This window comes from Camelus dromedarius, chromosome 6 (assembly GCF_036321535.1).
Source record: "Camelus dromedarius isolate mCamDro1 chromosome 6, mCamDro1.pat, whole genome shotgun sequence".
Taxonomy (NCBI): domain Eukaryota; kingdom Metazoa; phylum Chordata; class Mammalia; order Artiodactyla; family Camelidae; genus Camelus; species Camelus dromedarius.
The window spans coordinates 50,638,486-50,661,927 of NC_087441.1; the positions used below are offsets into that span (position 1 = coordinate 50,638,486).

The 23,442-nt window shown below is 36.0% G+C and overlaps 1 long non-coding RNA gene across 1 annotated transcript in view; it reads right to left on the minus strand.

The window, feature by feature from the left end:
* Positions 1–5,196: 5,196 nt before the first annotated feature.
* The window catches only part of LOC116154359 (uncharacterized), a 305,717-nt gene continuing 287,471 nt past the window's right edge, over positions 5,197–23,442 (minus strand). The window contains exons 7-8 of the long non-coding RNA XR_004138226.2: positions 21,487–21,551; positions 5,197–5,271 (exon numbers count right to left, since the gene is read on the minus strand). This is a non-coding gene — a long non-coding RNA (uncharacterized LOC116154359). The remainder of the gene's footprint in view (positions 5,272–21,486; positions 21,552–23,442) is intronic.

A 23,442-nucleotide genomic window follows, 5' to 3' on the forward strand; every position in this document is an offset into this window, starting at 1 on the left:
CACGCCTGCCCGCCCCTTCCTACACTATGAGTTGGGTCTTGGATGAGCGCTGGGCAAATATTTTTTTTTTAAGCTTTATAAGCTAATGTGAGTTCAGTGTTGAGAATAGAGTGTTGACAAGGCACTTCCTCGTGCCTTCCTGCTCCCTCAGCTTGAATACAAAGAGACCAGGACCTGGCTTTAATGTTAAAACTAAAGACACTAATGTAGGTCACCTTGGGGTAGTGCTGAGAGACGTGACTCTCTTCATTTCTGGGTGAAATCCAGATGACTGGAAATCAGATCTCAAATTGCCTGTTAATAGTTAAAGGAAAAGACATTGGGAGTATGACTGATACGATAACTGAAGATAAAACTAGGAGACACCCTGGGCAGTGTGGGGTGAAAACTGAACAGTGACAAGAGGTATATATACCGCACAGAAGGTACTATTAGTCAGGATAGGAGTACATTACAGCATGATAAATAGAAATCCTAATTTTCAGTGGTTAAAAACCACAAAAGTTTATTTCTTGCTCAGGGTAAATATCCTGCTGGAGTTAGCAAGGAGCTCTACTTCAGAGTCACACTTAGAATTTTAGGCTAACGCATGAATTTAAACATTAAGAAATAAAAATAGATGAAAATCAAAGTACCATATCTTTCTAAGTTGGGCTGATGATGCCAATAAGATTACTGCTTTTAGCTCCACATTCTCAAAAGGAATGGGAGCTGGTAGCTACTCTGGATCAGAGTTGAAGTGCTCCTTAAATATTTATTACTGTTAATGGTCAGATTACACCTCAAGGCAAAACTGGGCTTATAATTTCCTATCCAAAGCCAAATTCAGCAAAGATAAATAAGTGTGAATTAATAAAATTTTAATATATGTTGCCCCTGCTTATCAGGGATATGGTTTAAGAATTTAACCACTCAGTTAGCAACTCCTCCTCTTATCTGAATGGGTGTAAGGGTGGCTGGTGGATGGAGTTAAGAAAGAACAGAGTCACAAAGCTGTTTACTGCTCCTACACAGCTCTTGATAATTAGGAATAATGAAGTGGCATGGAGTGTATTCTGTTTTTCTAAACTGCTGCAGTGAAAAATATAGTATATGAAAAATAATCACAAGACCCAACAAAGTCAAGAAACAAAGAGTGTCTCTCCTCCAAAAGAAAACACCAGATAATACAGAGGAATGTATTTTTTAATTTCATCATCTGATCTATGCTGACTCAAGTGGGTGGTGTCGTATGGGGCAGTCCAGCTGATTGAATGCCATGTTCCTAGAAAATCAGTCAACAGTGTGATCCAAAGAAACCTCTTCCCGAAATCCGTATGTGACTACCTCTTGGAAACAAGAGGGGATGATATGAATGAGGTTGGGTGGGTCACTTCAAATATTCCCCATAGTCAGGAAAGGAAGTCAGAGTACGGGCCTCTTTTAATTTCAAAAACAACACCCCAGGAATAAAACAGTAGTCCTTCTCCAACTTCCACTATGTTCTTCAAATAATCTGCTGTGAAAAAAAAAATCACTACTGAGGAATTTAAGATTATGTGGAAATGGGTGTAAGGAATTGATGACATGAGGGGAACTGTGAAAGCCCTATAAATATTTTTACATTAACCAAAATTAAACAAAAGTAGAGCAGGTTAAATAGAACAGCAAGAGCACACTGTATAACTTTAAGTGAATATTAACTAACACTCTACAGTTCATTTCCGTTTTCTTTTCCTTCCTTGCTGGGGCTGCTTTAGGATCTTTGGTCCCGTTGTTTTAGTGAGAAACTTACAATTGTCTCTGTTTTGTAGCAGCTTATAAACATACTGAAGAGGAGCCTGGTCTCTTATAAAAAGTTCAATGTCTTTCTGCTTATTATGACCTAAGTTGTTGGGTCTGCTTCCAGAAATTTAAGAAAACCAAAAGAATTTGTACATTTGACATATTGAGATGAAGCAGGGGAAAAGCAACATTAAAATCGTGGATAATCGTGTTAAGTTGTTCAATGTATTAGAAAGCAGTAGGTCTCATCAAGGCCCAACCCCTCCCTTGGAACATGCCAGAAGGCCAAAGTTATTCAAGATGAGCTACACCCGTGAACTTAACCAATAGCAAGATAAATTAAAACACAGCAGAATACGTGGACTTGACTCTGAAAACCTCTGACACTTTAAACTGCTTCCCACCTAACGGAGAAGGCTGAGGGTTAGGGTTAGTTGCCTCCTCCTCCTGTATCTGTCTTAAGGCAACATTGCAAAACCCTGTATCCTGCATTGCTGACTACCATTGCTTTATCTAGCTTTAGGCTAGAGAGCTGAAAAAAAATGTTCCCTTCCTAGAGTATGGTTTTAGGTGCTTCCACAAGTGATGGATTAGTCAATCTCTGTTTTTAGCTTCTGTTTTGACCTCCAAAATAAATATACAAACAAAAAAGGAAAAAAGGAAAAAAAATTACACTGTCTGCTACAGACTGACTTGTGTCCCCGCCAGCTGAGATCATCTCTCTCTCAATCTCTCTCCACATGGGAGGACACAGAAAGAAAATGGTGGTCAACAAGCCAGGAAGAAAGCCTTCAAGAAACAGACCAGCACCATGATCTTGGACTTTCCAAGAACGGTGAGAAATAAAGTTCTGATGTTTAAGCCACCCAGTCCATTTCTTTTTTTGAAATGGCTGACTAAGACACTGTCCCAGAATGATGATTTATCTTTAACGAATCTATGGACAATTCTAGTATGTGTTTTAAGAGTTATCAGTTTTCTTTTCTCATTCAGGACCTGGGACCCTATACTGGGATATTGAGGAGCAGCAACAGGACTGTCCTCCACCCATGACTTCTACCCTGCACTTCCCCTGGGCCGACTTTTCTCTCCCACGTTTCACCCAATCTTCTGCCACAAAATTGCTTCAAAATCCACATCTCCTAAAACTGAAATTCTCCATGTTGAGGAAGCACTTTTTGAACCAAATCTTCAAAGGAAAAGTAACTTGTATGAGGACAGACTAAATTAGGAAATTTCAACTCAAAAATCTGTTAGGGTATTTTTTGTATTATACATATGGTACTGTACATTAATAAGGTAAATTCTAATTTAACAGAGTTTTCCTCAGATGGAAGCATTTGCTCTTTCCCTAGCTTTAAGCAGACTTCAAAATTACGACTGGTTCCTTTTTTTTCATTTTCACATGCTTTTCTTTATTAATTAATTTATTCTTTTTTAGTTGAAGTACAGTTGATTTATAATATTGTGTTAGTTTCTGATATAGATTCAGTTATATATATTCTAATATATTCTTTTCCATATTCTTTTTCATTATAAGATATTGAATACAGTCCCCAGTGCTATAAGAGTGATTCCTTTTTAATGTTACGTTTGAGAGGGCAAGGATGTAAAAATGATCTCACTTTTTGATTTTAGGAGAAAAATTATTATTTTGTATAGAAAGCCCTGCAGCCTGCCTGGCCAAGGCTTTCTTAGACACAATTTGATAAACCTTAACATGTTAAAGATATGATCTCCTTTGGGACTGGACCTTGTTACTGACCCTGGGGAGAAATGGACTAGTTTAGGACACTCATGTGGTTCTGAGCTATGCTGCTACACTAACCTTGATGCCTTAATTCTTCTTCTTCAAAGGAAAATCTGGGCCTCAAAGGATTTTAGTGTTGTTCTCATGTTTCATGGGTTCCTTGGGCTATAATTTCCAAGTTGAACCTATAACGGAATTCCTAGGGAAGCTTTGAGAAAATGTGAAGCATACGTTGGAGGATCAGAAAATTAATATGCATTTATTGTGATTCCCTCACAATTTTTCTTCCCTTCTCTATTTGCAGCTAAATGCTCGGTTTACCAATTTATAGCTTCATTTTCCTTCAAATGCAAATATTTTAGTGAAATGATATTGGTATTCTTTCTCTTCTAGTAAAATAAGGCAGCATAATTTGAAACCTCTACCCCCTTGCAAGAACCTCAGAAGATACTAAGCTTATAAATCAGCATTACTGTTAATCATTTCCAACTCTAAGGGCTACCATTATGTTTGCTTCTGTATCTTCCTTTATGTTTGTTTTCCATGTGTTCAAAGTGCTAACGACATTCATTACTTTTGAGATTTATCAGATTAGCACCACCATAACAGTTTATGGTGTTAACATTTTACAAGATTCACTTAATATAATTTTAATTAGCATTGAAAAATGGCTTCTAGTCATAAAAGTGCTTTAAAAATTATAAGCTAAACCCACCCTAAATTAAAAGTCAGGGTTTGTGCTGTTAATAATAATTTTATAAAAGGAGAACATCACACGGCACAGCATATCAAAACTGAAATATTCATATTTTAAATAACAATACATTTAGAAATATAAAACTGCCAAATAAAATGGGTTCTTTGTGATCATACTGTACAACATTGTGGAAAATTAATGGTGTGACAATTACAGGTTATTAGCAATGTGTATTATTTCAAGAAACAAGATTTAGTTTGGAATCTTGGCATCCTATCCATGTATGGTGCTTCCAAAATATTATAATGTGATGGTGAAAACAGTGCAAGAATCAGTTCTATGCTAAGCATTATGAGAACTGTACTGCATAAGAGATACAGCTAATTTTGAATCACCTACAAATAGAAACTCAATAAAAGCTTTAAATATTGACTCTGAGGAAACAATATTGCCAAGGATCTCTAAAGATTTTGCTATTTTTTTAAATTCTAGAAGCTCCATTTCAGAGGATATTACAAACAAAAGTATCAGGTCTTAATATCATATGGGGCATTTATTATTTCACAGAACTGCTTCATTCTTCCTAAACTTGCTATAGGATTACCTCCCTAATTTTGCTTAAATTAATTCTGCTGCCTCTTACTAGGAAGAAGGAAGTTTTACGTATTTCTCAACAACCCCCTACCACCCACCTTAATTTGCATTAGGTCTTATATTACTTTCATGACTTTGTTCAAGTCTGAGAGTTATATATATATTAAAAAAAAAACCTTCAAGATTATATATAATTCCTATCTATGGTTAGACAAGTGTTGAGTCCTGAGAGGTTGGACAACATTGGCAGGAACTGAGGACATTAGTAACTTAAAGCATGAGCTCCTGGGTCCAAGGGCAGATACGAAATTTAGAGGTGAGTTAATCAACGGGGAAGAACAGACAGGATCAAAACATGACTACTCAAGGGTTGTAGACCTTACCTGAAATTCAAGACATCCATCCAAGCCAAGGTGTTTGGTGACAGCAAAAAGAGTGGGAAGACAAGTGGCCAGCACTTGGGAATCTGGGAACAGATATTGGAAAACCAGCTCTGAGAAGTTGGTTCACGGACAGAAAATTCGTTCTGGAGTTCTAGGGCAAGGATGAGGCGGCAGGGAGGGAGGGAGGGGGAGACTCATCCACAGAAGCCCAGTGGAAGCTTGATTACTGGGAACTTGAAGCATAAGACAAGAATTTACTTATAGATTCACAAAACAGGATCTCAGAAAATGAGTGGGATAGGAATATTGAGACCAGAGTAGAGGCAAACGCACTAAGAACAAGATTGGCCAAAGGCCCTGGGCAGGAGTCATCTAACACTGGGTGCCAGGAGCCTCATCCAGAAACAGGAGAAAAGTGTTCCTTCATCCACTGAAAAGCTGACTCCCCCATGAAAAGTAAGGACATAAAAATTCCCATACAATTTCAGGAGACCCTTGTCATTTCTGAAGTCCATCTGTGGATCCTTTGGTGGTACTTGGATCACTTCCACAGACAACTGGGTCTCAAGCTGCAAGACTGAAGCCTCGACCACTGTGCTCTTTCTCCAGGGAGCTTCCTACCTGCCCTGCCTTGACTTCTAGACTCCTGGAGTACTTATTATTTCCCTCATTTAATCACCATTTAGAATATGCTACCAGTGTATAGTTTTAAAAATGTATTCATGTTTATTAACTCCCTTTCCCCTGAAGCCTGAGACAGTAAATCGCTTTGCCCTTTCTTAACCAGGAGCCTGGCACACTGGGTACTGGTACTAGTTTGCAGATGACGGTGAGTTTATAAGTCAGAATGGGGGCAACTGGCAAAGACATTGACTTTGAAAATGTCTAACAATTTTGATGGAAAGGGGTAAATTTATTTACCTTGAAAACTGGATATTGCTCCAGTGAGCTTCCAAATATCAGATAAACAGCTGTTCAGATTAACCAGATAAACTTTAAATCATTGCCAAGAGACTCTCACATGCCTCAATATTATGAGAAAGGGAGGGAGGGAGAGAAAGTGTAGTGTGATTAACTTAAAATTATTTAAATGAGTAGAATTTTTATAATCATCTTTCAAATACTTATAGAAAAAGTGATTAAATACATTGAAAGGAGAAAATTTTAAGAGGTTTTAAAAGTGTATGATTATGATGAAATGAATGGAAAGAAGAGAAAGGAAATGAGGCTCAAAATCAGGAAAGATTCTGGTAGCAGAGCCATTATCCTGAAGTATATAGAAGCAGAGAGCAGGATTAAAGATATTGTGAATAGACAAAACTTCTCATTCCCCAGAGAACAGACTAGATTTCTGAGTTAGTATTTCCTCATCCAACTACTCAGATGCTTGTGCAGTAACTGGTACCACTGTGGTTCTGAAAAACCTTGCTCTCATTTTCCTTAGAAGTGTCTGTGTCTATAAAAGGACTGATGGTTTTCTATCTTAGAGTCACATCTTTTTTTTTGTGCTGGTGGTGGCTCATATACACACACTCATTCAAGAAGCACACATGCATGCGCGCGCGCACACACACACACACACACACACACACACAGCAGGAGAAGGAGTAATCTGTGGTCCATGTAGCTTTGAAATGAACTTAGAGAGATCTTATTTGCAACTTCTTGAGTACTGTCATGACTTACTTATGAGTCTTACTGGCATTAAATGGAAAGACAGAGTCACCACAGTTGAGTTGTCTCACCAGCTGGCCCCAGTGATTGAAGGCTGTGTGCCCAGAGTACCACTCATGGACAAGGAAGCTCTACCCAACTCAAATCCAATTTACTAAGGGCAAAGGGCAACAGGAGACACACTTGTAAAATGCACTGAAGGGTTACATAGCCACACACTGTAGGCTGCAAGTAGCAGTCACAGTAGATTTTAGAATGTAAATTCCCATGCTGTTATGCTGGAAGGAACGGGGTTCTCCCAGAACACCCTAACTTGCGTTCTTAGATGACGAATTTGAGGCCCAGTGAAGCAAAATCATTTGCCTGGGTTCATATGCCTGGTTAGCAATGGTGAGTTGACTAGCATTACAGACTTTTGGAGCCAAGGCTCTGAGTGACACGGTGTTAAAGGCAGTCTGCTAGCAAATGCCTGCGAAAGATATTCATGTAGAAAACATGGGCAAGCTTTTATGCATGGATAAAAGAAAAATGTACTGACTGTTAATAAATTTTCAAAACTCCTTTCACATATATAGATATCCATTCTTGTTGGTAGTGGCATCTTCAAAGATGAGAGAGACAGCATCACATAAGCATCCAGAAACTGAATAATCAGTATCATCTTCACTCAAATCTCTCACTAAGCAACAGTAGCCCTAACAGCCAAATTCAGCAGGTTTGTGCTTCTCTGAGGAAGCCCCTGCAAACTCAGTGGGCTTCCTGACTTAAAAAGCTATTTGCCCCCATTTTATTCCGTTAGTCTCCTAAGCACACGTATATTCATTCATTCATTCACCCTCCCATTCAATAAACGTGTGTGTGTTTATTATGTGACTTTTATGAGGATGCACATTTAAAATTTAAACCACCTCTCACAAAAGGAAAGATTCACCTAAGTAACTTTCTGCTGTCTTTTTCAGGCTTACCATTTTATACCTGTCAGAGTAATTGCTAGATAAAAGAAGTGTAATCATAACCAAGAATTTAAACATCCCCTATATTACAAACTCCCATTCAACGAGCAAAACCACAATTTCCAAATATGGTGCTTTCTCTCTTTTTCCATTGGGCAGTCCCATTTATATTTTCTATAAATAATCACCATTCCTACACCTCACCTCAGAATAATAAGTTATTTTAAGGAAAATTGTAAAAAATTGTATCCAGTTATCTAGGAATGAGCCAGTCCCGCCCAAGTTCAAGGGGACCTCAGTTCCCTTCTATTCCTCCCACCCTCCCTCCCTCTTGTTCCTCCCCCAAGCCCTTGTGTGATACCCCGGGGGCTCTGTAAATGGAGCACCTGCTGTGACGGGGACATGAATTCACCTTCCCCTTGATCCCTTCCCTGGAGCCTGGCAGATAGAAAATATACCAGTTCTGTTTTCTGAAGCTAATGGATACAGATTCATACTCTGAATGTAACTCAGATCAGCTAACTGTGAAAAGAAATGAGAAAATAAAATACTATAACCTCAAATCCTCCCATTCCTTTTCATTTTAGTGTAAGTGCTCCAGTGGACAAAGGATTGAACACAGAAGAAACTAAAATAAAACCTCATGATGTAATCAGTACACAGTTTGCTTCACATTAATTAACTTTGTTATTTTAAAATACAATTACTAGCATTTTCTTTGTCCTCCCATTCCACTCCTAAACTTGATTTCCTGAGGAATATTAATATTAAATTACTGTGAAGTGGCATATTATTCATAGGAAATGTAGTCGCCAACTACACAATGTATCAAAATCCAAGTATGATTCTTTAAAAATTCCATGTTTTTATTTATTGCTCCTTAGAAAAGCCTGTGTGCCTCTGAAACCCGAGGAAAGTGTAGGGTCCTGTGCTTTTCTTAATCAACAAATATTTATGTGGTAAATAGAATGCCTTTGGCCAAGAACTCGAGTGTTGACTTGCATCCTGATGAAAATTTAAATAGCTGATTAAACTCCTCAAACACAGGATTTATAATGGATGCCACTACCATTTTGCAAAGTAATTTAATGCATATTTAGTGAAATTATTATGTGCTCTCTTTTCATAACCAGACGCAGCTGTGATTCTGCAAGTGCAAGAAAGAGAGCAACTGGTATAAGGGCAGCAGTTTGCTGAGATTTGTGTGAAGGTCTTCTGATCCTCGCTTCACTAGCGATATATAATTGTAGCTTTGAAAAAACTTCACAATGTTGCTACTAGATATTGTATGCATTTTGAGTGAAGCGGACAAACAAATGTAATATTCAACATTCAAGGACTGAAAAATCTATTTGGAAGTTATGATTGCTAATTAGATAAACACATTTAAATGAGCACACTCCTGTGGCGAAGCCCTTAGACTACAAAGGACCAAGTGAGCTAAAGACTCAGGCTGGTTGGCAGAGTCATGCCTCACAGTGCACATGCACACACGCAAGCGTGTGAGCACACGTACAGACACAAGCACACGCACAGAAAAGACTAACTTCAGTCTTACACCACTCTGTGAATGAACCATAAACGCTCAAGTCTGTCTTAATAAAATCCAACAAAAATTCTTCTCCCAATTTCCAAAGATTTTACTTTCCTTAGAAATTGTCCCTGAACTCCCTCAAACTGAGTCCTAATATAATAAAATGATCATTATGACGAGCCCTCACTTTATGTGCTTCTAAGGGAGTAGAATGTTCAGATCATTTTTTGCAAAGAAACCACAGAAAACATGGTGCTTCATGGAGAGAAAAGGAACACAGAGAAGCCGAGGAAATGACAGGAAATATATTTTTAGATGAGAGTTAAAGTGAACCTAACTAATGTAATCCCACAATTTATTTCAAGTTGTCTGTAGTCTGCACACGAACATCTTCTCGATTTTTGTATCCTTTTATGTTGAGAGAAAAAAGGCTTATTCAGTGTCTTCAGTCATATTTTGCATGTCTTCTTTCTGTTGCTTTTAATGGAAATGTTATCAAATCTTCGCAGTACATTTTGGCGTCACTGACGCACAGTATGCGGCCTGTGTGTGCATGCCTGAAGCACCCTTCTTCCAGGAGCACCTGAAATCTGTTAGCACCACTTCCCTGCCCCAGAAGCATAATAAATGCCTTGGTCCTCTGAACCTCACTTACTCTGACATGTTTGAGACTACAAACTCAAAGTATGTCAATTCTCGCCTCTCTTTAAATGAAATGGAAAATAATTGGGGAAAAACTGATCTAGAAAATAATACTCTAACATAAAATAACACTTGAGAAACATTAATATTTGCAATAAAGGGAATGTAATAAAGGTGCCATGTGCTAACTTTGTCATGCCTTCAATCTGGTGCTCTCTGGAGATAGACACGGCTGGGAGGGAGGAGAATCCCCCCACTGTTTAAAATGAGAGAATAAGCAATAAAGAGCACCAAGATATGTATACACACATACACACACACATATATATATTTTTTATGTTGGGTTTACATTAGTATAAAAAATGCACTAGGGCCTTGGGAGCGTCCACAATGGTTAGTTTAGTTGTTTGGATTTCTATGAATCAATCCTCTCAACCTAGCGCTTGAAACCAAATGGTAACCAGGGGAGGCAAGAAAAAGATGTTGGTCCAGAGCTTCATTGATCATGCCTTCTCTTGGCTAAATTCTTAGAGGAGTTCCAACTTTAATACTTTGGAGCCTTTATTTCATAACCACGGTTGACTTTTTCAGCGTTTATGTTCTTATTTGTGCTTTTCAGTAGGAGCTGGGAGGGAAGAAAGGCATTCTTTCACTAGCCCTCCAAGTAACTTAGCTCTGCTGGAAAGGAGAGGGGGAGCAGTGGGGAGCAAAGAGGGGGGACAGACTTAAATGACTTTCCTTCCAGAGAAATCAGGAAATTGAGGCAGAATTTGGAGAGTTTTGCTCAAAGTACATTAACTTTAGAGATCCTGTCTCAGCACTGAGAGGAAAGAGAGAGGTTAAACATGCTTAAAAGCGCAGGGGTAAGAAACAAAATAGGTTTTTTTTTTTCCTCTCCAGCTCCCTCTGAATTATGTTTTCACAGAATAATTTAATATGTGCTCTTGAAATGTGTATATTACATAAGTGTCAGAAACAGTCATATTCAATACCAAAAATAACATTAAATTATTTGGTAGTCAATATTTGCAATTTTGCATTACAAGCTTCATTGCTCCATTTCACCAATCATTCTTCTATGGTTTAGCAAGTATCTCTTGAAGATCTACTGTACACCTGACTTTGAATTATCAATGTAGGGCATAGATTAAAAAAAAAAGCTGTGACCTGTGAGATGATCTATACCCTAGAGAAACCTAGAGTTTAGATGAGATGTCTACCTTCAGAGTTTCCCTACTCCTTGCAAGCGGTTTGTTCCCTGCTCTGGGTGGAATTTTGAATGAAGAGTACAATTCAGTGGCGGGCTGAACCAGTTCAACTGACTTTTCTAGTTTTGAATTCATGTTAATAAAGCGTTTTTTTTTATAGTTATCAAGAACTAGAGTAACAGTATCTTGAGCTACAGGCTCAGCCAATGAGTTTTTGACAGCTAATCCTAAGTTGAGTTCTAAAACCTACATTATTCCTCTGCTGTTATCCCTGTTCCTGTCTTTCATTTTGTTTTCTGGCAAACAATCTTGATTGAATAAGGCAGTTAACCAGTATGTTAGTAACACCGCTGGAAATGCTACATTGACCCCAGGGAGGATTATCAAACTAGAACTTGTGCTGCAAGTTTTAGAACAGATTGAGGAATCTTCAAGAGAAAGGTCAAAGAAACAGGCAGTGAACATCAACATGCATTTAGGGATTGGGGGAAGCCTGACTTACTAAGGGCACCACGGAATTATTGCAACTGAGGAGGACACACCAACAAATGCACCGACAGGAGCTGGAAGAAAGCATGGTTGGAGGTGCATCAGGACGTTGGGGTTTTGAAGAGAAGAGTGACTACTAACGTGAGTTTCCGGGAGCAAGACTCAGCAGAGCGGCACTAGAGTAACCCTGCAGAGAAATGATCTAACTTGAGTTCCCACTTCCAGGCACGCATCCCTAACTCTACCAGACCCTGCCTGCATTCCTTGTTAGAAGAGAGCAAGTTTCTGGTTAGGTAGACCCAATGGTAAAAAGGGTTCGAGAGTGCACTCTGAGTACATGTAGATCTATGTCTTAACACACAACAAATTTTAAAGATTAAATAAAAATAATTGTAAAAAATCTTTTAATTATGTAAATATTAAATGTTAAATATATATTTTATATAGATTAGATATAAAGACTAAAAATATATGAAGATTAAAAGTTGATATAAAGATTAAATAAAAAGACGTAAGATTTAAATATCTAATAAAGGTTAAAATAAACAGATTAAATAAAATAATTATAAATATAATGATATCTAGATTAAAATTAAGTAAAAATAATCATAAATAATCTTCTAATTAATAGCACAAAACTTTTACTCCTTCTGTAATATTGTCTATAATAAATGTGGTAAAAGATGTTTTATTATTTTTTAAATTGGCTTAGACTTTGTGATTCAGCTATTTGAAGGTCTGGTTTTAACATTTTAAGGGCAGTTTATTTGAATACTTGATTTTATTTGCTATCATAGTTGAAGTTAGCTCAAAAATAGACATAGCTTCAAATAAAAGTATATTGCTAGCTATGTTTACAAAATCATGAAACATTTTTTCAATGTCATTGACCAATTATACAAAAAAATTTTGCCATAATTCAGGTAGCAAAATTTCTGTCTTCCCTTATATTAATCAGTTGTTCTTAACAACCAAATTGGAAGGCATTTTTCCTGTATTTTTTTTTTTTAAATTAGCTCAAAATTCACTGAGTAACTTCATTTGGAAGATTTTTAAAACAGGTTAGGAAATTCCATTTCCTTAATTTGTAAATACACAGAGTTTGTAAACACAAGAGTTTCTATAGGTGACATATTATTTTTAGCAATAAAATCACTCCCCGTGTAACTGTTTGCAAATAGTCATTTCTGAAGTGCTCTCATTGTAGTGAGGTTTTTTTAAAGTCGCCCTTACCTTCTTATTTGTTGTTTAAATGTCACTTTCACCTTCGAGAAGGACAGATTTGGTGGGTTTTGTTTTTTTTATTTTGTATCTCCTAGATAAGCATACTGTTGAAAGCCATTTCCCTCACAAAAATATTTAGCAAATTTAAAATATTTATTTTTATAAAATAAAAATGTATAACTTTTACACTTCAACAATTGTTTTAAGTATTTTGCTACAAGATGAATGGCAAACTTCTGTGTCTAACACATTTTCAAAGTCATTCCACCTCTCACTGCAAAGCACTTAAAAATTATAATATTTCCAGGTCTTGCTTTTATGAAAATAATTGCCTTGGTGACACTAAATGGCAAATAAACTACACTTTTGTCACAAAATAGTAAAATCAAATGAGTGAGGGCAGCACTGTCAACACCTCCACATTGAGAAACTTCCATTTTTCCTTCAGGAGGCCTCCAGGGCCTGGGTTACTGGCTGAGATGTCAAGGGGTGTGGGAACCAGTGTTCATCTATATACTGATTATTAGAAAAGCTTCACTTTTTATTTGAAAAGTAATAAAAAATGCTCTAATTACTTTTTCTCTGCTCTGATGAAGGTCCTTGCACACTCCAGGGAGCATGGCCATTACAAAGACCACTGTGGCACGTGGGGTCTCTTGTCTGGATTTTTCTACACAACCACGAACAGAGGAACCATAGAAGAGTAAGTGCAGATTTGGGATTTGAACCCAGGTGTCATAAACTCCTGAACTCACCTTTAACCATCTCACCCACAGCCTTTGCAGCAGGGGTTGAAATGACCAGCCTGCCCCACTTGCCCAGAGACAAAAAGAGAAGAGCCCTACCTCCTACGAACCCAGGCATCAAAGAGGAAAGTGGACCACTTGCTTCTGCCCGTGAGCCACAGAGACCTTACCATTAGTATAAGGACCAAGGAGCACCCCAAACATTGACCAGAGTATAGTGTTCTTCTTTCCTGCATAGATGGACTAAAAAGGGAGGTTATGAAGGGGTAAATAATTCCCACTGACACTCTCCCAAGTTGAAAGAATAAAGGGCGAGACCTTCCTAGTGGGCTGAGCTTCCTCATCACCTCTTGATAGTCAGGATAATGTCATCCAACCCCTTTGCGCATTTGTGTCCTCCCTCTGTAAAACAGACTAGAGTTCCTGCCACCAGGGTTTAAGAAACATGTTTAATAAAGTGTAAAATGTTACAAACATTGGGTTGGATGAAGGGGAAAGGAATGGCAGAGGACCCTCACTGTCCCCAGTGGTTCCAGACACAGAAAACATCTAGTGCCCATAGCTAACTGGTGGGGGAATTGAGGAAAAGAATACTTTCTAACTAAGGCAATTTCAAAGAAATTGGTTTTCAATTCACAGCTTGGGTGGGTACAACTGTTCCACCCACAGCCAGCTGTGCACAGAGAAAACCTAGTCCTGTATTGGGTGGCACCTGGTTTGCCTAGAAAGTTTGAGAAACAGTTCTATTTCTGGCCAACTCAAAACTCCCCAAGCACTCCTCTACAACATGCAATTTACTCAGTGCCTTCCCTGGACTGCCTGCCTTCTCTTCATTAGTGTTACATATTATAAAGCTCTTGGAGATACAAAGAATTCTCATTAACACCCCTTTTTGTCTTCCCCAAAGAGTTAACCAAAACATGACTCCCTTTCCTCAAGCTGTGGAAACCTCATTCAGCAAGGAATGAAAAATGAGATCCTTGTCTAAAAATGCTGTTTTTTGTTCTACAAACCCCTGAACTTCACTCTTACAGAAATGCTTATGAAAGCTTCTTTCAGTCCAGTATTGGGTGTAAGTGATAAGTGAAATGAATAGTATAATTCATAACAAGATTACTTCATAGTCTTTTTGCCTTTGCTAAAAGTCAGAACTCTGCTATGCTTCCCTTTATTAAAAGCTCCCAAATAACCCATCTTCTTATAATTCTGATGCTCTGTATGTTAGATATCTGAAAGGCATATATTATGTAATGGATCTTAAAATAAACTTTAGATGCAATTATGAATCACTTTTCTTTCTTTTAAAGCCACTACACTGAATTTCTCCTTCTCTCTACCATTATACTTCTGTGATGAGCAGTCCATCTCATTCTGTCACGGCCTTGGAGGCTGCCTTCCTCTCTCATCACTGAACTGTGGCTGCTCTCTGAAACCTCATCTATCTTAAAGTCGGGAAACAGCTAGCATTTACATCCTCTCCTCCACTGATAGCAAGCTTGCTTCATAATTCCTTCCTTCTTCCCCCTCCAGTGGCTTGTACACAGTTGCTTTTGCTGTGTGCTTCAGCTCCCAGCCTTAGATGGTCCACACAGGGCTCCCCTTGGCTTTGTTCCCTTCGACTCACCTTGCAAATGCTGCCCCGGTTCAGCCCTTTTCATGGCTAACCTACAGCCCTGGTAGGTGAGGACTGCCCTGTAGGGTCATGTAGCCCTTCATCTCTAACCTTGTCTTCCTGACTCGTCTGCCAGCTTTCAGGTTGTATTTTATTTTAATTCTTTAAACTTCTTCAGTTATCTACCCCAAATACAAGTGAAATCATATCATTCACCTCCTTGGAAAACCCAGTGGCTTCCCATTCTTTTTACAGTACTGTGTAAACGCCCAAGCACTGATGGCTCTCCCAAGATCTGATCCCAACCATGCTTTCAGCTTCATTTCCCAGTCATGCCTGTGAGAATTCGTCTCTCAAGGGATGCCAGATGTCTCACTGTTCTCTGAGGGCACTGTGCAGTTTTCCTATCTCTGTTCCCTGGGATGATCTACCTGAAGAAAGAATGGGATTTCAATAAAGCCCAACACAAACAGCCCCACCTCTGAGAAGCTTTCCCAGATGCCCAGTGAAATTCCATCTCTCCTTTTGCCCCACTCCTCCCCAACACAGCATACAGCATGTCCCTTCTGCTAGAGCTTCAGTGATTGGGTTAGTTGTTTATATGCATGTTTAGCAAAGGAGATTTTTAAGACAGATAGAAAATGCTCAATAAATATCTAATACAGGAATCTAAAAATGATTAGAAATCTTGTATTAAATTGCTGTGGGTGACTGCGAAGGGGGGATAATTTTTTTAATTATGTAAAATTCTAAAATAAAGGGTAGAAGATGTTATAACAAATACGAATATACCATCAAGAAATAATAAACAAATAAGTAACAAATGTTGACATTTTGTGTTATTTGCCACAGATTTTCTTTAATGCATTATTTCTGCTTTCCTAAAAGGACTACTTACAGTCTTAACTGCTTAGAGAAAAAAAGTTAGAGTAAAAATTACTGAGTTAAGTGTTGTACTTATGAAGTTAGAAAAATAAAAGTAGACTAAATTCAAACCACATGTAAAGAATGAAATAAATATGATAAACATTGTAAAATAGAAAATAAAGATAAAACAGAATCAATGACTCTAAAATGTGTTTTTTGAAAAGGCTAAGGAAATTGATAAATTTATGATTTATCAAAAGAAAATAGTATTAATGATAAAAGTCATATATATGAAAAAGCAAACATTTAAAAAATAAAAGAAGACTACTGATTTTATGCTGATATATGTGAAACTAAACAAAATAGACAGTTTTCGGGAAAAATAGCAAAGCTGAATCAAAATGAAAGAGAAACATGAATAAAACTAACTATTCAATCAGTCATTAAAAATCTATCAACTCGTACTTTGAGGGAAACAGGGACCAGAGTTATCCTACCTCCTGAAATAATTCAGGAAATAAAAATAATCATAAGGGAATAAAATGAATAACTGTATCACAAAATTTAGATAACCCGGATAAAATGGGCAAAGTCCTACAAAGATATTAACACCAAAAATGACTTAAAAAAGAATGTAAAATCTGAATAGATCTATATAGCAAAGAAAGAGTTGCAGTTATGATCAACACGGTTTCATAAAACTTTAGACAGGCTTCTTCCTCACTGTAGACACCTGACAAGACCCTTTACTTAGAGCATTTACTTTAGAAAACTTGTAATTATGAATTCTTTCCCTGCCCTTTTGAGATGTAAATCTTCTTCCAGACTGTCACAAGTTTTACAAGCCCTGGGAACCATCTTTTTAAAATGTAATTATCAGGAGACAGTGCTCCTATCTCCCAGTTACTATAACAGGATAAGAACCTAATTGTGGAGGTAAGGAGGAGCTTTGCTTCAAGCTGTAAAACTACTTCTTGTCTTGAAGATAAGAGAACATTTACTTTTTCTTTAGATAAGGTCAATTAGCAAACATTTTTGGTCTATGATCCCCAACACCAGCCCTACTCTAAAAAACTCTCCAGCCCTTTGTCTTGGCAGAGCTGGGTGCCCAGGCTTGCTCTGGGCTCTTTCCCCTGTTGCTGGCACTAGTATCAGAAGAAAATCAAATTCTACTTGCTCATCTTGTCCAGTGCATTTTTTTTTTCCTTTTACAGATAGTACTTTTTAAAAATCTGATAAACTAAAGCCTAGGACCAGATGATTTCACTGATGGATTCTACCAAACATTTAAATAAAAATTAACAACAAAACTTCAAAAAAGCTATCAAAAAATAGAAGAGGGAACACTTATTTCCTTATTCTATGAGAACAGTTCCAAAACCAGATTCCAAACACAAAGACATTACAAGAAAACTACCGATCAACGTCCCTTATCGGTATAGATGCAAAAATCCTCAACAAAATACCAGCAAATCAAATCCAGCATCACATGAAAAGATAGCACACCATGTCCAAGTGAGATTTATTCCAAGAATACAAGATTAAGTCAATATATGAAATCACTCGACACACTCCATGTCATTAGAATATTGGAGAAAAAAATGAATGATCATCTCATTGGGCACAGGAAAAGCATTTAAGAAAATCCAACAATCTTTCATGATAAAACCACTCAACAAAATAAAATAGACAGGAGCATCCTCAATGTGGTAAAGAGCATCTATGCAAACCCCACAGCTAACTTGATGGTGAAGCACTGAAATCTTTCTCCCTAAGATTAGGAACAAGATACGGATGTCATCTCTTGCCACTTTCATTCAACACTGCACTGAAATTCTAGAGAAAGCAATTAAATAAGGGGGGAAAAAAAACCTGAATACAGCCATACTGGAAAGGAAAAAGTAAAACTATTTGCACATGACAAAACACTATATATACAAACCCTTAAGGAATTCACAAAACACACTAAAGCTAATAAAAAAGTTCAACAAGTTTGCGGGATATAAGATCAACATACTAAAACCAGTTGTATTTCTATACACTACCATGAACAATCTGAAAATGACATTAAGAAAATAATTCCATTTAAAACAGCATCAAAAAGAATGAAGTACTTTGGAATAAATTTAACCAAATACGCACAAGTGCTGTACGCTGAAATTTACAAAATATCATTAAAAGAAATTAAAGAAAATCTAAATAAATGGAAAATATTCTGTGTTGAGGGATTGGAAGGCAATATTTTTAAGAAGGCAATATTCCCCAAATTGAATCTGTGATTCAATACCATCTTTTGCAAAGACTTTTATAAAAACAGACACGCTGATCTTAAAACTCATGAAAATGCAAGGGGCCCCAATAGCCAAAATGATATTGAAAACTAAGCAAAAAAGTGGAGAATTCATACTTTCCAATTTCAAAACCTACTACATAGCTATACTAAGCAAGGCAGTGTGGTGTTGGCATAAGAATATATAGACCAAAGGAGAAGCATTGAAAATCCATAAATAAACCTCCACAATTATGGTCAATTGATTTTTGAAGAGTACCATTACCTTTCAATAGGTAAGGAACAGTCTTTTTAACAAATGGTGCTGGGATAACTGGATATTAAACATAAAAAATTAATCTGGACCCCCTATCCCACACTATTTACAAAAGTTAACTTAAAGTATCCTCCTTTGCCTGAATTTTATTGACCTAGAGAGTTAATTTCCTTTGTATTTTTAATGAAAATATTAAAAGCCAATTGTCTCAAACACAACTCAAAATAGATCACATATCTAAACGTAAGAGCTCAAATTATAAAACTCTTAGAAAATTTAGGTGTAAGTCTTTGCAATCTTGGATTTTCAACATTTCCTATGGTTTGATCAACCTATCAACATTTTCAATCCCACTTCATTCATTTCATTCTAATTTTAGAAACTATTCCTAATCTTGCCTGTGCCTCTGGCTCTTTGTCCCAGGTACAGATTCATTTCTGGCTATTATTCCTTGTCCTCAGACTTTACTGTGATAGTTATTTTCTAATTGTCGCCAATAATTAGATCTGTTCCAACACTGGCTTTCACCGAACTCCCTGCATGTCCCTCTCCTTGAACACTCTGGTCCCAGGGTCCACCATGAAATGCACATTCCAGAATACACTGTCTTCCAGCCCTCAGTTATATTTAAAAAAGTCTTACCATAACTGATCATTCATTACCTAAAATAATATTCCAGACTTAAGACACCAAGTAGAATATAAAATGAACTAAAAAAGTATCCCTTTAATTTTTCAAATTACTGTATCTTAAAGAAAAAAAAAACTATTTTACTTTTTCAGTGACTGATTTGTAAATTATTAAAGTAAATTAAAAATTTAGTAAATATTTTCTAAAATTAAGAGCTAAATAATGGAAAAAATTCAATATTGACATTTTATTACATTTCCTCACTTATACACAAACTCTTTTTACCTAGTTCATCATATTTCCTAGATGGCAAATGTGTAGTGTTTTTACCTTTTTCAATTTGCATTGCACTTTGAATAAGCTGTACTGAATATTTAGAAACACAATTAAAATTCCTGTTGATTGAGAAGTTAGTCATGAAAGGAAGAATTAGAATTTGAACTCAGAAACATAGCAACATATATTTAGAATGCAAAGATTTTTTTCATGAGTAGAGAGCCCACCAAATCTATTACAGATATTTCATACCAATTTTAAAGATCTCTCCTAGGCTAAAGAGATCTAATAATAAATTGAAACTGTATTTTTTGAGAACAATCCATTAATTAATCTATATATATATACATCTTTAGTTTCATCTTTGGAAGTTAAGAACTTAGTCTCTGACAGCTAAAACACCTATTCTTCTATTTTTAACATGAAGAACAATTTAAGTTTCTAAGATGTAAACTGAGAGCTAAGTGACTTATCAAAGTTGCATAGCAGGTAAGGTACAAAAATAGTGTTTAACATGAAGTCTTATAGATTTGAATATCATACTTTCCCATGACATGGTATCATAAGGTTATAAAATATGCAAAATATTAATATTAATTATACAATGGAGCCAATGGTCTTAGTAGGAAATAAGAGGAAAAAGCCTAAATATAAGAGACCACAGAGGGATGGTCAACAAGCCAAACGATACTATATCTTTGGAAGACCAAAACCAAAATTGCATTCTCCTCATGCTGAAGCAATTTCAATACATCACTGAGACTTCCAGCTCCAGCTGCCTGATTCTAGTAATAAACAATCACTGTCTTTTTATTCATGAATCTATTTCTCTTTCTAAGAAAAAACACATTATTTACTACAATTGCCTATTTAATAGGTACCAGTAAGATATTACTCACTAAATTAATTCTAATGGATTATACTACTGTATAAATACACCAATCACTAACTCCCTAAAACTAAGCAAGAAAAAACCCTATTCTGGACAAAAGCAAATGACACAGATCTGTCAACAATTACTGCTTCATAAGAAAGATTTTGTCTCTAACTATGCTTTCAAATCATGCACACATTCTTGCTGTTCTCCAACCTTGTTACATATAAGAATCACCTGGAAAGCTTTTAAGAAAAGTATTTATGCATCAACACTTCCAATAATGAATAGGTCAGTCAGACAGAAGTAAAGAAACAGAGGACTTTAACAACAAAACAGACAAACAAAACAACTAGACCTAACAAACATATACAAACCCTCCAACCAAATACAGCAGAATATACATTCTTCTTAAGTTCACATGGCACACTCTCCAGGATAGACAATATGTTAGGTCACAAAACAAGTATTACTAAATTTAAGAAGATTAAAGTCATACAAAGTATCTCTTCTGACCACAAATGGAATGAAGTTAGAAATCTATAATTGAAGGAAAAAAAATGAAAATTCACAAATGTGAAGAATCAAACAATGCACTCTTAAACAACCAAAGAGTCAAAAAAGAAATAACAAGGAAAATTAGAAAATATTTAAAGGCAAATAAAAATGAAAACAATATACCAAAACATATATGAATCAGAAAAAGCAGTACTCAGAGGGAAATTTATAGCTAAAAATGCCTTCATTGATAAAGAAGAAATACCTCAAATATGTAACCTAAATTCACATTTTAAGAAACTAGAAATAAATGAGCAAAAACCCAAAATTAATAGAAGGAAGAACATAATAAAGATGAGAGCAGAGATAAATAAAATAAATAATAGGGAAATAATAGGGAAAATTCAATGAAACCAAAAGTTGATCATCAAAATTGACAAATCTTTAAGTAGACTAACAGAGAACAAAAGAGAGAAGATACAAATAACTGAAATCAGAAATACAAGTGGGGACGTTATTACTAACCTTGCAGAGATGAAAGGATTACAGGAGAATGCTATGAAAAACTGTACACCAACCAATTAGATAACCTGGAAGAAAACAACAAATTCCTTGAGACATACAAATTACCTAAACTGAGTAAAGAAAAAAATGTAAAGTTTTTTTTAACATTTTTGATTGATTTATAATCAATTTACAATGTTGTGTCAAACTCCAGTGTAGAGCACAATTTTTCAGTTATACATGAACATTTATATATTCATTGTCACATTTTTTTCTCTGTGAGCTACGATAAGATCTTGTATATATATCCCTGTGCTATACAGTATAATCTTGGTTTTAACAGCTTTATAACAAGTAAAGAGATTGAGTCAGTGATCAAAATCTGTCCAACAAATAAAAGTTATGGACCAGATAACTTGACCAATAAATTCTATTAAACATTTTAAAAAGAATGAACATAAATATTCCTAAAACTCTTCCAAATCAAAAAGGAAGGGAACACTTCCTAATTCATTCCATGAAGCCATCATTACTCTGATACCAAATCAGATGCATGTTACAAGAAAAGAAAATTTCAGACAAATATCTCTTATAAATATGAAGCTCTTATACATATGAAGCTCCTCAACAAAACATTTGTATATCAAATCCAACAGCATATTTAAAGAATTATTCACTATGGCCAAGTGAGACTTATCCCAGAAATACAAGGGTGGTTTAATATAAGAAAATCAATGTAATACTACACATTCATAGTATGAAGAGGGGGAAAATCATCACACAATCATCTTATATGATACAGGAAAGGCATTTGACAAAACTCAACACTCTTTGATGTTTTAAAAAAGAGTTCAAAAAATTAGGAATAGAAGATAGAGGGAAGACTTCTCAACCTGATTAAGGGTATTTATGAAAAACCACATCTAACATCATAATCAGTGGTGAAAGACTGAAAAGTATTCCCCTAAGATCAGAATAAGATAAGGATGACAACTTTCACTGCTGCTATGCAACATTGTACTATAAGTTCTAGCCAGAATTGACATGAAAAAGAAATAAAAAGTATACAAATAGGAAAGGAAGAGGCAAATTATTCATATTTGTAGATGACGTGATCTTATATATATATATCTATATATATAAATCCGAAAGGATCCACAAGAAAGTGACTAGAGTAATAAACAAATTCAACAAAGTTGCAGGGTACAAGACAAATACACAAAAGTCAGTTGTATCTGTATACACTAGCAATGAATAATCTGAAAAGGAAATTAGGAAAGCAATTCCATTTACAATAGCACCTAAAATAATTACATGCTTAGAAATCTAACCAAGAAGGTGAAAGACTTGTACAATGAAAATTACAAGACATTGCTGAAGGAAATTAAAGGTGACTTAAATGGGAAGATGCCCCATATTCATGTATAGAGATACTTAACATTTTCAAGATGTCAGTACTACCCAAAGTAATCTATAGTTTCAACACAATCCCTATCAAAATTCTAGCATCCTTTTTGAAGAAATAAAAATGCTGATCACTAAATTTACATAGAATTGAAAAGTGCTCCAAATTGCCAAAACAACTTTGAAAAAAGAAGAATAAAGTTGGAGGACTCACATTTCTGAATTTTAAAACTTAATTATAAAGCCACAGCAATCAAGAGAGTATGGTACAGGCATGAGGACAGACTTAGTGACCAAAAGAATTGAGTAGACAGCCCAGAAATAAACCCTTATGTAAAAGGTCACTGATGTTTGACAAGAGTGCCATGAGCATTCAATGAAGAAAGGACAATCTTTTCAACAAATGGTCCTGGCAAAACTGGATATCCACGTGCAAAAGAAGGAAATTGGACACTTAACTTCCACCATACACAAGAATCAACTCAGACTGGGTCAAAGACCTGAACTTAAGAGCTAAAACTATAAATTCTTACAAGGAAACACTAGAGAAAAATCTTCATGATGTATTTGGCA